Here is a 15,153-nt window from a genome sequence, read left to right as displayed (position 1 = left end):
TACATAATAATTGTTAGTTTCCTTTTTTTTTTTCAAATTAGGGTTGTTGAACAGATGTGCAACCGATTCTTGGAAGTGCTCTTCAGACCAAAACCCCTCCCAGAATTTCAGACAATAGAGCATCCTTTGACATTAATAGGGGTTTGGGACAATCTAAAAGGCACAATCTGCAATTTCTTGCAGTTACCATGTTTTATGCCACTGTGGTTTTACATCTGCAGTACAACCAAAGAACTGTTGTTACTCATGCCTCAAGGTTCAGTTTGATGGTCAAATCCTCTGAGGTGCTTCCCTAATCTGCCCTTTCTTCTCCAGAGTAAGTTGTTCATTTCCTTCCTTGTATTTCACCAAATATGTTTTTCTCAGAATAAGGTCCACCTGCATCATATACTCTGCATACTTTATTTTGTTACATATGTCAAACTATATTTCACTTATTTTATGTGTTTACATGTGGAAGCTACATTTTGTTTCAAGCCCATATAAGCCCATATTTGCAAAACCTAGCTACATGCCCAGTAACTGATTAGTAAATATATGAATAGCTGAATGGGCAATGACTAGACAAATAAAAGAACGGTTGAATGATTTGGAAAAATGAATTTTTACTTGGTATATAGCTCTAACAAGAGCTGGGAAGATAAATTAGACATAGTCCTTCTAATAATGTGATAAGACAAACAATTGATAAATTTCATAAAGATAAGAAAGCAAAATATATTCAGAACTTCAAATCTTGAATTCACAATCTTTATATATAGTTCTTTATATACTGATCTAGTTCCCAATGTAAATGGATCCTTCATACCAAACTCAAAAGTAAGAATTATGTGTGTGTGTGTGTGTGTGTGTGTGTGTGTGTGTGTCGGGGGCGGGGGGGGGGCGTGTACCTGGGTGGCACAGTAGGTTAAGTGTCTGACTCTTATTTCAACTCAGATGATGATCTCTGGGGCATGATTTCAGGATTGTGAGATTGAGCCCTATGTTGGGCTCCTCGCTCAGTGCAGAGTTTGCTTGGGACTCTTTCTCCCTTTTCCTCTGCTCCTATCCTTTCTCTCTCTCTCAATCTATCTCTCTAATAAATAAATAAACAAAATCTTTAATAAAAGAATTGTGTGTATATAGTATGTTTTATATCTATCTATCTAGATATTTATATAAAATCAGCTTTAGCATAACACTATTTATTATTTAGCATAATAACTATCTGTTACTGTGGCATAAGGAATGGCAGGTAGGTAGGTAGGTAGGTAGGTAGTTAACATATTATCATAATGGCCCAGACAACTGATCTCAATAACTACATGCCCAAATACCTCTTTTATCAATAGAGTTTTCTTTTATAACCATTCTCTAGTTAGATTTTAATGACTTCCCATTCAACTAAAGTCAAGTCATCTATTATGTATTAAGATATTGTATTTGAGAATGAACTTGAATGAAATAATTAAAAGTACTGCCTAGATATTTTTCTCTGCATGTCTTCTAGTAAAATCCTTTTTTGCATCTTTTTCATAAATCTTGGGGATTCAAATAACATATACTGGTATGTTGAAAACTGATACCCTATTAATTAAATGAATAAAGCAAGCCACAATTTGAATTTAGCTTAATAAGCAAACCAAAGTGAAAGCAGCTGTGTCCCATTAGCTTCTGATTTTCTGCAAAAAAAGAGAGGGAATCAGATACACAAAAAGAGTGTCTAAAATTGAGCAGCTTGTGGTTACGTTGCTATGGCTACCAGAGGTCTTTCTGATGCTTTACTGGGTTGGCAAAGAAATAGACTGTTTGGAATAGTCACACTAAAAACTCTTAAGCACTGAAATAGTACTGACATTTGACCGTGAGTCTTCAGTTCCTCCAAGGAGTGAACACATGGATGTGAAAGGGAAAAAAAAAAAGAAAAATTCAAATTACCTCATGAACATTAGATCATTTTTTTCTATTAGCCAAGGGAGGGAAATCCTGCAGTTTAAAGACAAACGAGGGTTGAAGCATTTCAAATGACTTATATGCTACCTCTAAAAAGCTGATCAGATAGCTCTCAATAAAAATAAACCCACATGGGAGGGCATTTAGGACGTGGAGATGTTAGTGATACACAGAATAGGGAACTTATCTTAAAGGAACTCTTCTCCTTAAGGAACTCCTGTAGATGTAGATGGCCCCATCAAGAATCTCCCTCTGCTAGTTTGGCTCTCTAACTATAATGAGAAGTACATCCAAGAGGAAATAATGAAAGTAGGAAGACATAAATTTCCCTACTCTTTAAAAATAAATGCAGAGGTTAAGTATCATTTTTTCCCCAGATATCTCAATAGCACCATATAAGGTTGCTGTAATGATTCTGAAGATTTCCTGGAGGATCATATCATGATCATAAAGAAGTCACACTGATTCCAAGGATACGTGGGAGTTCATTATATTCTTTGGAGTGGGTGCCAGCACTGCCTCCATCCTGCCATTTTTCCTATGAAGGAATACTTTTCTTTTAAAAATAAAAGATAAGGGGAGCCTGGGTAGCTCAATTGGTTGAGAATCTGCCTTCAGCTCAGGTCATGATCCCAGAGTCGTGGGATGGAGCCCCACATAGTGCTCCCTGCCCAACGGAGAACCTGCTTCTCCTTCTCCTTACACTGTTCCCCTGCTTGTGATCATGCGCTCTGTCTCTTCATGTCTCTGTCTCTGTCTCTCTCTGTCAAATAAATAAATAAAATCTTAAAAAAAACAAATAAATAAATAAAATATTAAACCGAAACAGAATAAGCCTCTAAGAATCGAGCAGACTCTAGGCTGGGAAGCAGCATAGCTACTTGGCTCAGGATTCTTTTCTTTTCAGTTTTCCTAGTTTTGAGTTTTTCTGCTCTAATTAAAATCACCAATATCACATTGGCCCCACCAACAACTTACTTAAGAGTTCAGGCTCAAGTACAGACAACTTCTTAGCACATAGTATCTCCATAAATATTTGTGAAATGACAGAGTTGTGAATGACAGCATTCATTTTCAGGGCAACAGTCTAATGATAATTCCCACACTGCCATAAACTTTGTTTCTCAGCTGAGAACACACATTTCTTTCTAGGATTTTGATGATTCACCCAGCATATGACCTCATCTTTTCCATTTGACATGGAAAGTGTGATTTAATTCTTTTCATAACCAACAGGGTAAAGAACATCTTACCATCATAACAATATGTGAAGGACAAGAATGGCACCCATATGTAAACAGTGGGGCTCTACTGGCACATTCTTTCTGCTTGTTTGCAGTAATATCAGAAGCTCTGTGCAACCCCAATAAATAGAGCTGCCCTTATTTACATGCCCTATTGTTATTCCAGAATTGTGAATAAGAAGATAAGGAACAGAATTTTAATATTTTGAGTACAAGATAATGACATGACCATAGTCAAGGCCATTTGCCCATAGCAATTATCACGGCATCCATGTCTTCAATATAATTCTAGTGCGAAGTTTGGAAGCGTACAGCCAATTAATTTCCTGAGTAAAGATACTATAGCAAAAAGGAAAAGAAAGGAAAAAAATTTAAGGTAAAAAATATCATTACCGGCATTACTTCATAAAAATCAAGTAAACTGTATTGGTACACAATTACCACTAGGCATACCAATAGGTATATTACGTGATACTGGGAAAATTGTTTCTTTCTAATTCCCCTTCCCCCACTCTATCCCTTCCTCTTTCATTTCCTCTATAATCTAAGAGGAAGTAGTTTCTTGGTTTTCCTTTTTCTTTTTTTTCTATGATCTTTTGTTTTTGTTTCATAAATTCTACATATGAGTGAAATCATATGATATTTGTCTTCCTCTGACTTATTTCACTTAGCATAATACTCTCTAGCTCTAAGAAATGACTCTTAACTGTAGAGAAACAAATGGATTACCAGTGAGAAGGTAGATTGATAGATGGGTTAAATAGAAGAAGTTTAAGGGGGAAATTGTGATGAGCTCTAGGTATTGTTTGTAAGTGTTGAATCACTAAATTGTACAACTGAAACTAAACTTACTGTATGTTCACGAACTGAAATTTCAATAACAACTTTACAAAAAAAAATCTAAGAGGAAATAGTATATAAAAATTTGTACCAAGCCATAGCTGTAATTAGTCAACACATATATGTACAGACTATATATGCCTCTAATTCCTTTTCTTCCTTTTTACAAGATAATGTTTAAAGGAATCTAATACCAGCAAATTATTGCAGTTTATAGATTAAGAAATTCATGATTTAGTGGATACAGTGTTATAAGGAGGCAAATTTTGTCAACAAATAATTGAAGGTTTACTTTTGTGCCCAAATATGCCACTGTAAATGTTTAGTTTATTTAAACATATGCATGGGTGTTATCTTAATGTGCACTGCTTACTTATCAAATAATCCTTAAGAAATGTTACAAGAATGATTTAGGAATAAAATGTGGGTGTTTCCTTTATAAGAATGCTATAACTGTTCTGTTGGTATATAATTTTTCCACAATGAGTTTCTGCTCTGGCAACCTGGTATTTATATGTGAACTACACCACATCATCAGATCCTCAGAGATTTTTAAATGACTCCAAATTACAACATGGAAAAATGTGGAAATGAAGATTCAGGGTAACAATTTCAATGCTTCTAGAACAATGGTTGAAGTAATCACAGTATCAAAAAGGTCTACATGTTTTACTTCAGCATAGCAATTAAGCAAACCCAGCTCTTTAGCTAAGACGAATAAATAAGGCCAAATACCCAATTCTAACTCTGTGTGTGTGTGTGTGTGTGTGTGTGTGTGTGTGTGGTGTTTGCTTGATTCTAGTGGAAGCTATTAGATGACAGAAGGAAGGGATTCAATGCTATTATTATTATTTTTAATTTCTTGTCAGCTGTGTTTCAAAGGCAAGAAAACAGCACTACAGGTCTTAGGTCCATTGGTTTAAAACAAATAACATATAGTGTTTCTGTCTTTTTTTGATGCTGTCCACTCTGCTTTTCTTAAAAAAAAGGAGGACACAGGTACTTTAAATTACCAGTCATATGCAGCATTGTTAAAACAACATAATTATGACATGATGTACTATTTTTCATGTCTTCTTTGTTTTCAGAGCGGGTGTGCAAGAAAAGGCTGGCAAAGTAGCTATGAAGTTGGATTTCACATTTTGTGTACACTAGTCACCAGCTTTCTAATCTTGACTATGCCAGGTTATAAAACTTATCTTTAATTATCAACATGGAAAAGTAAATATTGGTCTCAACTTCTCAAATGGTATATATTAAACCTTCATAAGAAATGTAAATCAGGGGCACCTGAGTGGCTCAGTTGGTTAAGCAGCTGCCTTCGGCTCAGGTCATGATCTCAGGGTCCCTGGATGAGCTCCACCCTGGACGCCTTGCTCAGCAGGGAGTCTGCTTCCCCCTCTCCCTCTGCTGCTCCCCTTGCTTGTGCTCTTTCTCCGTCTGTTAAATAAATAAATAATTTTTTTAAAAAAGAAAATGTAAATCACTAAAGAAATATGAGCCAACATTCTCTTTATTGGGTAAGTTAAATAAAAGGTATTTTTTTAAAAAGATTTTATTTATCTATTCATGAGACACACACACACACATGCGCGCACACACACACACACACAGAGGCAGAGACAAAGGCAGAGGGAGAAGCAGGCTCCATGCAGGGAGCCTGACTCAGAACTTGATCCCAGGACTCCAGGATCGTGCCCTGGGCAGAAGGCAGGCGCTAAACCACTTAGCTGCCCAGGGATCCCCAATAGAAGGTACTTTTACACAGTCCTGTTCAGGGAAAATATTATTTTATTGTCACCAATACATGTTTTGATCATTTCACTTGTTTCAATGCATTCTGGTCTCTCTCTAGCAATTCATTACTATGTCTATTCCTCAAGTATTTCTTGAACATCCACGAGTTGTGCAGTTCAGTGGAGAATTAAAAAAGTAAGTCATGGTACCTCTCATGTAATACATGAGAGCATTCTTCAACAGATTTTCTATTTGAGTCAGGTGTCATATTTATCACTGTTATGTCTCTGGAGAGATAATAGATGCTTAGAAAAAGTATAAGGACATTAAGAGGTAATAAAGAGGGATCCCTGTGTGGTGCAGCGGTTTAGCACCTGCCGTTGGCCCAGGGAGCAATCCTGGAGGCCCGGGATCGAGTCCCGCGTCGGGCTCCCGGTGCATGGAGCCTGCTTCTCCCTCTGCCTGTCTTTCTCTCTCTCTCTCTGTCTCTCTCTCTCTCTCTCTCTCTCTGTGACTATCATAAATAAATAAATTAATTAATTAAAAAAAGAGGTAATAAAGAAAGTGAGTGCTTTCACAAAAAAGTTTTAGGTCTACATTGGCCAACAAAGTAGCAATTAGCCAGAAGTGGTTATGGAGCACTTGAAACACGACTATCCCAAATGGAGATACACTGTGAAGTGTATACACCAGATTTCAAAGACTTAGTAAAAAAAAAAAAAAATATATATATATATATATATATATATATATATCAAATATCTCAAAATTTATATTTATTTCATGCTGATTCAATAATCTTTTTGGATACATTGGGTTACATGCATTTTTTTTTGGTTACATGCATATTAAAATTAATTTTACCTGTTTCATTTTACTTAATAAAACATGGCTACTAGAAAATTTAAGATTGTATATGTAGCTCACTTATATATCTATTGACTACTGCTATTACAGATATTTCTGAAAATATAGACACTCCTGAATAAGCCAAAAATAAATAAATAAATAAATAAATAAATAAATAAATAAATAAATAAATAAAAAGGAAAGAGACAGAAAAAATCAAAGAGGAGAGTATAAAATGAGGAACTGAGTGGTGTATCTTTGTTCCTCTTACATTAGGCCTCAGGTCTCCCACCTAAGTGTGGCAGCGAACAAATAATCCAATTTGAATTTTATGAAAATTAAGCATTTCTCTTTTCTGCATTTTTGCTATTCTAAGAACCACAAAATTAAGAAAGAAGTGTAGGAGAGAGGTAGGGTCATCAGAAACAATATTTGCTGTTAATAATTAATTCATAATTAAAGTGCCTTTGGCAGAGATAGTTTATCTTGCAGACCTTCAGAGTCAGAGATACAGGCCACTGTAGTCAGGGAAGGTGACCAGAAGTTTAATAAACGTGGTCTGAATTTAAAGTGATGGACATTTTTGGAACACATTTAAAGTAGGTGACAAACCAAAGATTTTAGTGAAAAAGTTTTGTTAGAGAGGTGATCCCCAGAAAATGTGTCAATGAGGCAGGAGGTGAGATGGTATAGGAAGCCAGTTTATCACTGTGTTGGACTGGAGCTTATTCTCACTGAGGGGCTCCCAGGGATCTGCAGTAAGCACCTGCACTCCAGCATCATGCCATCTAAGGAGTGGAAGACTAAGGTATTCATTAATGAAAACCTGGAATTATTAGTGGAGAGTAGCTCTGGAGGAGTGTTAGCTCTCTGGCACTTCCAGCATTGGCAGTGTAGCTTCAGAGCAGGCGCGGTACAGCTCAGAGGGCTTTCAGGCAAAATATCATAAGTTCTGGTAGCTGGAAGTTAGGTTGGTCTGCCCAGAACGTCTCTATGGGTTACAGATAAAGCACTGATAATGTCTTCAATATCATCCTTTGTACTGCTCATCCTTCCATACTCCATGTTAATTTCCCTCTACCCTCGTACTATTAATTCTTCTATTTGGCAGTTAGTCATATTTTCAAAAGAAAACACTTATTAGTGAGACAAGCTATAGTCTCTATTTTTGCAATCAATGCCAAGACCATAACTGATATTCATTATCTCAGTCCCTACAATTTGTTCTAGATTTCCCTTACACTCGCTCAGCATCTCTGCTGGTCTATATTCCTTGCCCGCTGGTTTAATTCCAACCTTCATCCCTGAGAGATGTGAGGCTCTGAGTAGTATGAACTTATCAGGCCATACGCGCTGCAGCTACCCACCCATGTCTATGACTGGATGTGGAAATATAAAAAGGTGCCCCAGTGAGTCTGCTGAATTCCAGATATGTTCCATCTTTGTCTCCATAGTGTAACAGTAACCCTATTTCCCTTTGATATGATCATTTCTAGTATAATAATGATTCCTGTCTTTGTGTTATGTTCTATATTGAGACAAGATAATATTTATGTTAAATGGAACCTTTGCCATGTTCTCTAAGTATGATCCTTGGTAGAAGGGTTTCCCACTTTTGGAAATCAAGGCATCTAGGCAAAAACTCTAGGGCTGAGGAGCATAAGTTCCCCATGTGAGTTAATCAGAGTGATGATTAGATGAGCTATAACTATCTTAGTCTTTTCTTTTCTGGATTCATGCATTCGAACAATCTGGGTCTTTAAACCATGTAGTGACAGCTGGTTAAAAAGATACACCACATCTCACAGAAGGGAGTCCTCACCTGCAGAATGCCATCCCTAAGCTAACATGCAGAACTCTGAGCCTTTGGTCTTTTCCTCACTTTACTATGGTAGGAATTTTCTTTTTTCATTCATTGCCATTCTGAATAAAGGTTTCTATTCTTTCCCTTGTAGAATTAATTCAGAGGAAACTTTATTTTTTTCAAAATAAAAAAAGTGAGAATAACTAGTGAGTAATTTTAACTTGATTCAAAAGAATAATGCAGTCAATCCAAAGAGAAAAAAAAGTAGATTTATTTGACTATGTGAAATTATAACAGCATTATGTGGCACAGACACACTTAACAAAATCAAAAGGCAAAAGCCAACTGGGACTAAAATATAATTGTAATACATACAGCAGTTAAAATTTACATTGTTAATATGCAAATAATTTTTATGATTTATTTAATAAAGATGACATCAGCATAAAAACGAAATGTAACAAATAGGCTATTCACAAATGAAAGACTATGAAGATCAAACACATAAAAATGTTGATTTTTTTCACTAGAAAGACCTATTGCAAACAAAAGTCATTCTGTTTAACTTATATGATAAGAACTATTATTACTACTAAGAGTGTTTTAAAAATGTCTCTCTTAAACCTAAACATTAAAAGCATCATTGTTATTAAAAGGAGAAAATTGTTCTGTTTTAGAAACAGGAAATGGCCCTAGGAAAATTGCATTGGAGAAGAACATACAGATGCATTTATAAGATCTAAGTACTTGGAGTCTACATTACAGAGTTGTTCATAGTAGCAAATATTTTTAAATTGCTTATGTGTTCTGCAATAAGAACAAAAAACTAAAATAATTATACACACAATGCATATATACAATATAAGACTGTATAGTCATTAACATAATGACATGTCTTTACTAACAAAGATATGTGATAATGTAGTAAGAGAAGTGAATATCTAAAGGATAACCATATCCTTTAGAAATAATACTTGGTTACTTAATGTTTCATGTATTTTTGTCTTGACCACTTAACAAGCTGATGATGCAAAGGAATTTGTTTTATTTTATTAATATGTATATTTTTACACTTTACATTCTAAATCTTTGTATCATAGTGAGTCCACATAGACTAAATTCATACAAGTACGCACACACTCACACTCGCATACATCCCTCACACATCGATACTCTCTTTAGATAGAAAAAGATTTTATTTCCTCCTAAATTTTGCTGAGGAAAAAAACTTCTGTTTTTTCTCTCATAGAATTGTTTGTAGAAACTTAATTTTCTTTTCGAAAATAAAAAATGTGAGAAAAACAAGTGAGATATTATAACTTGATCCAGAAAAGACATGTGATAAAAACCAAGTTAATGAGACAAATTCTTGCCAGACTCTATCACAGGTTTGGTACATTGCCAGAGGAATGAAAGAAAGATGAGCAATTCTTTTGTGTTAGGTTTAAGAAAAAATAAACAATGAAATAAAGGGGAAAAATGAAATTTTTACCAAGGAAATCTGAATAGGTCCTTAGAGCACATGGGAAATAGACTTTACAAAGGAGGAAGGAAAAAAAAAAAAAGTAACCCTGGAACTGAGCATATGGACTCTTCGGCTGAAGCAGAAGTCACAATTTTGAAAATTAGAGTATGTAACTTCTGAAAATCATGACGAGAAGCCTAGTACAAGGCTGAGCTTGTTCACCTTTATTAAATAAATTGTAGAACATAAATTCCCTAAATCTCCTAAAAATTCCCTGAATGCCTATATCATGGGTATGGATTTTGCTGTAGTTCATGTCCTGCTTGTAACAAACCATTATTCTATAACTGCCCTGAAATCAACTATTTATCTTTCACAAGGCTTAGAGGTAAATCTGGAGATCAAAGTGCTACACTAGGTAGGGGAAGTTCAAGGGAAATCAACAGTGTTTTAAGGACAATAAATAACTTAATCTACATTTCTTTAAAGACTTTTCAAAATCTCAAAAATTTGAATATTGGTGAAAGGTTAGTAACATGAAGCATCTTGGAATTCACTCTGTCTTCTTTCTTTCCTCCTTCTCCTCTCCTCCTTCCCTCACTCCATCACTCTCTCTCCTCTGCCACTGCCTCCCCCTTCCCCTTCCTCCTGCTTTTACTCTTCTGCTGCTCCTTCTTCTTCCCCTCTCTCTGTTGTTATTTCACTTGACTGGTGAGACAGCATAATTTGCCCAAGATCTCATAGAGAGCTGTGGGTAGACATGAAGCAAGAACTTAGCTTCTGGTTTCTTTCTATTATACCTTTTATTGTTTAAGATTATATTTTTAAGTAATACCTACACTCAACTCTGCACCAAACTGACAACCCTGAGATCAAGTGTCCCATGCTCTACTGATTGATCAAATGAGGTGCCCCTCCTCTATCAATTGAATCACAATATCAAGTGAGGACAAAAATATTTTGGTTGTAATCACAAAACTTTTGTTATGTAATTTCTATGTATCCAAAATTGGGTTAGGACCTTGGAGGCACTTAAGGATGTTAACACGTGATCCAAATTGCCCTTGATGTTGAGATATCAAAAGAATTGGAGATGGAAGCTAATCTTCTAATCATAATTATCAAAGCTGAGTAGGAGTTCAAACTATAAAAGTTTTTACTTCTTCCCAAAATTATAATAATATATTCCATTGTCTGTTATATGAAAGAACAATAAGTTTAGCTTTTCACATTAACTCCAGGGATAGGATGAGAAAAATTAATAATGATCATAAGTCTGAACTGTATCTTCTGTGAGACAAAAAGTCAATTTTTCATCAGTGATTTTCTACATTTCTCCTCACCTTTGTTAAGGTTATAAACAGGAAAATTCTGTGATAATGTGCTTTCCAATAAAACAACTTTTAATAGAATTTGTTTGGCCATCAGCTCCTGACCTCTGCCGCTGGTTCTCTTCAGGGATTTCATTAACCTTATGATAATGCAGTATCCCATTTTACACAAGTGAATTTTCCAGACCTACTTTAAATGGTAGGGGCTTATACATACACCTAGATTTACTTTTGTTGTTTATAAGAATATAGTCATCACTGTTAGTCTTCCTCAATATAAAGATTAAAAGCCAGCTCCACACAGGGAATAATAAACTCCAATCAAATCTGGATACTTGAAACATTTCAAAATGAGTATAATCCCTAGAAAATTGTGATCCACTTCCTCATCAGCCTACTTCCATACACTACATGGATCCAAGAACTCATTTCAGTGGTTTGTTTATGTTGGTGACATGACATGCCCCAAAACAGAAAATTGATTGACACTAAGATACCATTTTAATTCAGAAAAATGTTTCCTGGTTATACTTGTATTGATCTTTTGATTATTTTTTCACAACTTAAAGGATGAGTCTTGTCAAATTTCAGGAAGCACTATTGTTTTCAGTGGGGAGAAAGACTTTCTAGAATGGGAACTCAGTTGACACATATCATCCTTTCCCTCCTGACATGACTGATAATGTTTCTTTATACTCACTGGCATGAGACTAATAAGACAATCATAGGAGACTATTGATATTAGAGAAAAACATGAGACTTTCAAAAGGTCCCCATGCAGTTCAATGTTTTAGGAAAAAAACATAGTAGAATGACAGATTATTTTCTGATATTGGGAACTTACGTGGATTATATAGAAGAAAAATTTTAAAAGGCAATGTTTCTAAAGTGTCTAGATTTCTTATTCTGTTACACAATATATATTGTCTATATGACTGTAGAGTAAATATCCTTACCTTAAGTTACTTACTGAAAAGCTATAATGAATTGCACTAAATAATCTCTTATCCTGAGTCGGTGAGTGAAATTAAACACATACTTATGCTAGTATTTTGAATAAGACAAGTTGAACCCTGAAAAAGAAGGAAGTTAGAAGAACAAAAGTTTGTATGTTACATAAAATATGAAAAAAATAATTATAATGAGAAGCAGAATAGAAGCTACCACATTATAATAAATACAAATAAAATGAAAACTCAGGGAGAAAGAGTTTACGTTCTTCAAATATCAAGAAAATATTCACAGAGTAGTTGAAGTTGAGATGACTGGGTGGTTCAGTCGGTTGAACATCTGACCCTTGGTTTCTGCCCAGGCCATCTCAGGATGGTGGAACCCTCCTGGAGATTCTCTCCCTCTTTCCTCCCCCCATTCTCACATACTCTCTCTCAAATAAATAATGATTTAAAAAAAAAGAATAGCTGAAATTGAGTTGAATATGGAAATGAGTGGGATTTCAGATAGCAGATGTGTTAGGCAGTGACAACACTTTTGTCCTATCTCAGAATACAAAATCTGGAATGAGAGTTTGAAGACAGAGGTTTGCAAAGGAGCAAAGAATGCTCTGTGGTTCCTTAAAACATCTCACCTGTGTGTTTGTGTGTGTGGATACATGTAATCACCATGTGTGTATGTTTCAGGCAAAGTTAGTTCTTCTAGTTGTGTCAAATACCCATTCCTTCCCCCATAGATTTTGTTCCTGTCCTCTGGTAAAATTCTTACTGACTGTTCTGGTTTCAACATAATCATTTTGTTCCTGTGATTCATTTATGTAGAGCTGATGTTCTGTTCTCTGCATTCCTGTAGCATATTTCATTTTTTATAACTTAATATTGTATCTTAGTTACATGATTGTGCATTTATGCACCCCATTGGACTATAATCTCCTCCAGCTAAACAAGTGAATGATATTAATTTCTGTATGTTCAGAGCCAGCCACATAGCCTGACATGTTGTAAATTTTCAGTGAGTCGTCATTGTTTTTAACTGAATGAAAGAATAAATAAATATAAAGAAGTTTTTAACTTCTCATTATTTTGAGCCTTTGTTTATGATAGTAGTGTAATGGCTCTTTCTTTTACAAGGAACATCATCATGACTTTAAAGTATGTGTTTTATCCAAGAGTCCTATTTCTGACTATATTCTTCCTAAAGCATTTTTAACAACATAACTTTGTGGGATAAAAACAGAAAGGTTTGGAAGATTGTGTAAAACCTCATAAATTGTTTAAAGTTATTGAAGAATTCATAAAGAGACAACTTGAAAATTTCCTCTTTATTGCTGAGTATCTAGAAAAGGTTATTCTCTCTCTAGTATCAGTTATGTATGGAAGAAAGGCAGCACTTTATAGGTAAGTGAGAGCATCTTATAACACTAACAGAATCTTTATAAAAGCAGAGCTGCAATCACTCTCTAATTCAAAACATAAATGTCTCTTCATACGCAACATTTAGTTATAAAAATTTGAAACTCATCCTCTTCCCACAATTTACATGCCTACTAGAAAAACAGAAATTACCGTAAATAGACATATGAGTACATACCATCAGATGTTTAGGTTACATAATTGAAAGATAATAAACTCTAGGGTAACAATATAAACTTTTATCGTGGAAGATTTTTCACCATTCCTAATCTATAAAAATGCTTATAGCACTTATATACAATTCACTGTGGACATTAATATCTTCCCCTCATGGGAAACACCCATTTATTTAGGAATAAAAAAAAGAAAATGGGATATAATTAGAAGTGTCTTTAAAAAGGTAAACAATGGAATTCATATTTGACTGTGATTTAGGGATTTCCATACTGTCTGTGGTAATTGCACAGTACTATCCTAAACTATAGAAATTATTTTGTACTGTGCTACAGTCATACCTTTCAAATTTAACAGTATCAAGTTTTAACAACAAACAAGATTGGTCTAATGAATAGGTAATTCATTTTACTTTTAAAATCTCACAAATAGTACTGGAATTCTTACATTATATAATATTAATATATTTATTTATTTTTTAATATTAATATATTTAAAGCAAAACTTGAAAATTCCTTTTTTATAACCATTCATGTCTTTCTGCACCCAAGTCCAGCACTCTCAACAATTTTGTATCTCCTTTCAGATAAATTTTTAAGTATATACATGCCTATATTTATAATTGTGAATATATGGTATTTATGTATGTTTGTATATGTGCATTATATGTACATATTATTATACAGCTGCTTCTTTCATGTAAAATTCTTGGGAAGAAAGAAATACAACTAACTATATTTAAGCTTGTTTTATTACTCTAAGTGCTGTCTGTAATTCCAAAGTTTACACCAGAATAGTTTTAAAATATTTATTTATGGACATTTAATTTGCTCCATCATTTATTTGTTAAAAAAACAAAACAAAACAAAACACAAAGTCAGAATTCCTTTTAAGGCCATGAAGAATAACCAAAAGGAAGATTTAACCTCTCACATTATAAAAGAGGTAACCAGAGACGCCTGGGTGGCTCAGCAGTTGAGCATCTGCCTTCAGCTCAGGGCATGATCCCAGTCCAGGGTTGGAGTCTCTTAGGGATCTTTGTGAGAGGCCTACTTCTCCCTCTGCCTATGCTGTGCCTCTCTGTGTGTCTCTCATGAATAAATAAATCAAATCTTTAAAAAAATTAAAAATAAAAGTGGGAATCAGAAGAAAATACATGAAACAACTTTTTCAGACATTGGATAACAGGAAGGACAGGTGTATAATCCCTGAGGGAAGGAAATGGAGCAAAATGAGCCATAAAATTCACCTTGGCTTCCTGCTGGAGGCACATTATAGACCACAATACGGATTGAGAAGCACTATTTCACAACTAAACTTCCCCAGAATTGTAAAATGATCCAAAGCATGACCTGCCCAATCTGCCTTCTTTTTTATTCTTTCTTTCCTTGGCTAAATATCAGAGCTATAGTGC

The sequence above is a fragment of the Nyctereutes procyonoides genome, unplaced genomic scaffold (assembly GCF_905146905.1).
Source record: "Nyctereutes procyonoides isolate TBG_1078 unplaced genomic scaffold, NYPRO_anot_genome, whole genome shotgun sequence".
Classification (NCBI taxonomy): Eukaryota; Metazoa; Chordata; class Mammalia; order Carnivora; family Canidae; genus Nyctereutes; species Nyctereutes procyonoides.
Note: the sequence above shows the minus strand (reverse complement) of the source record.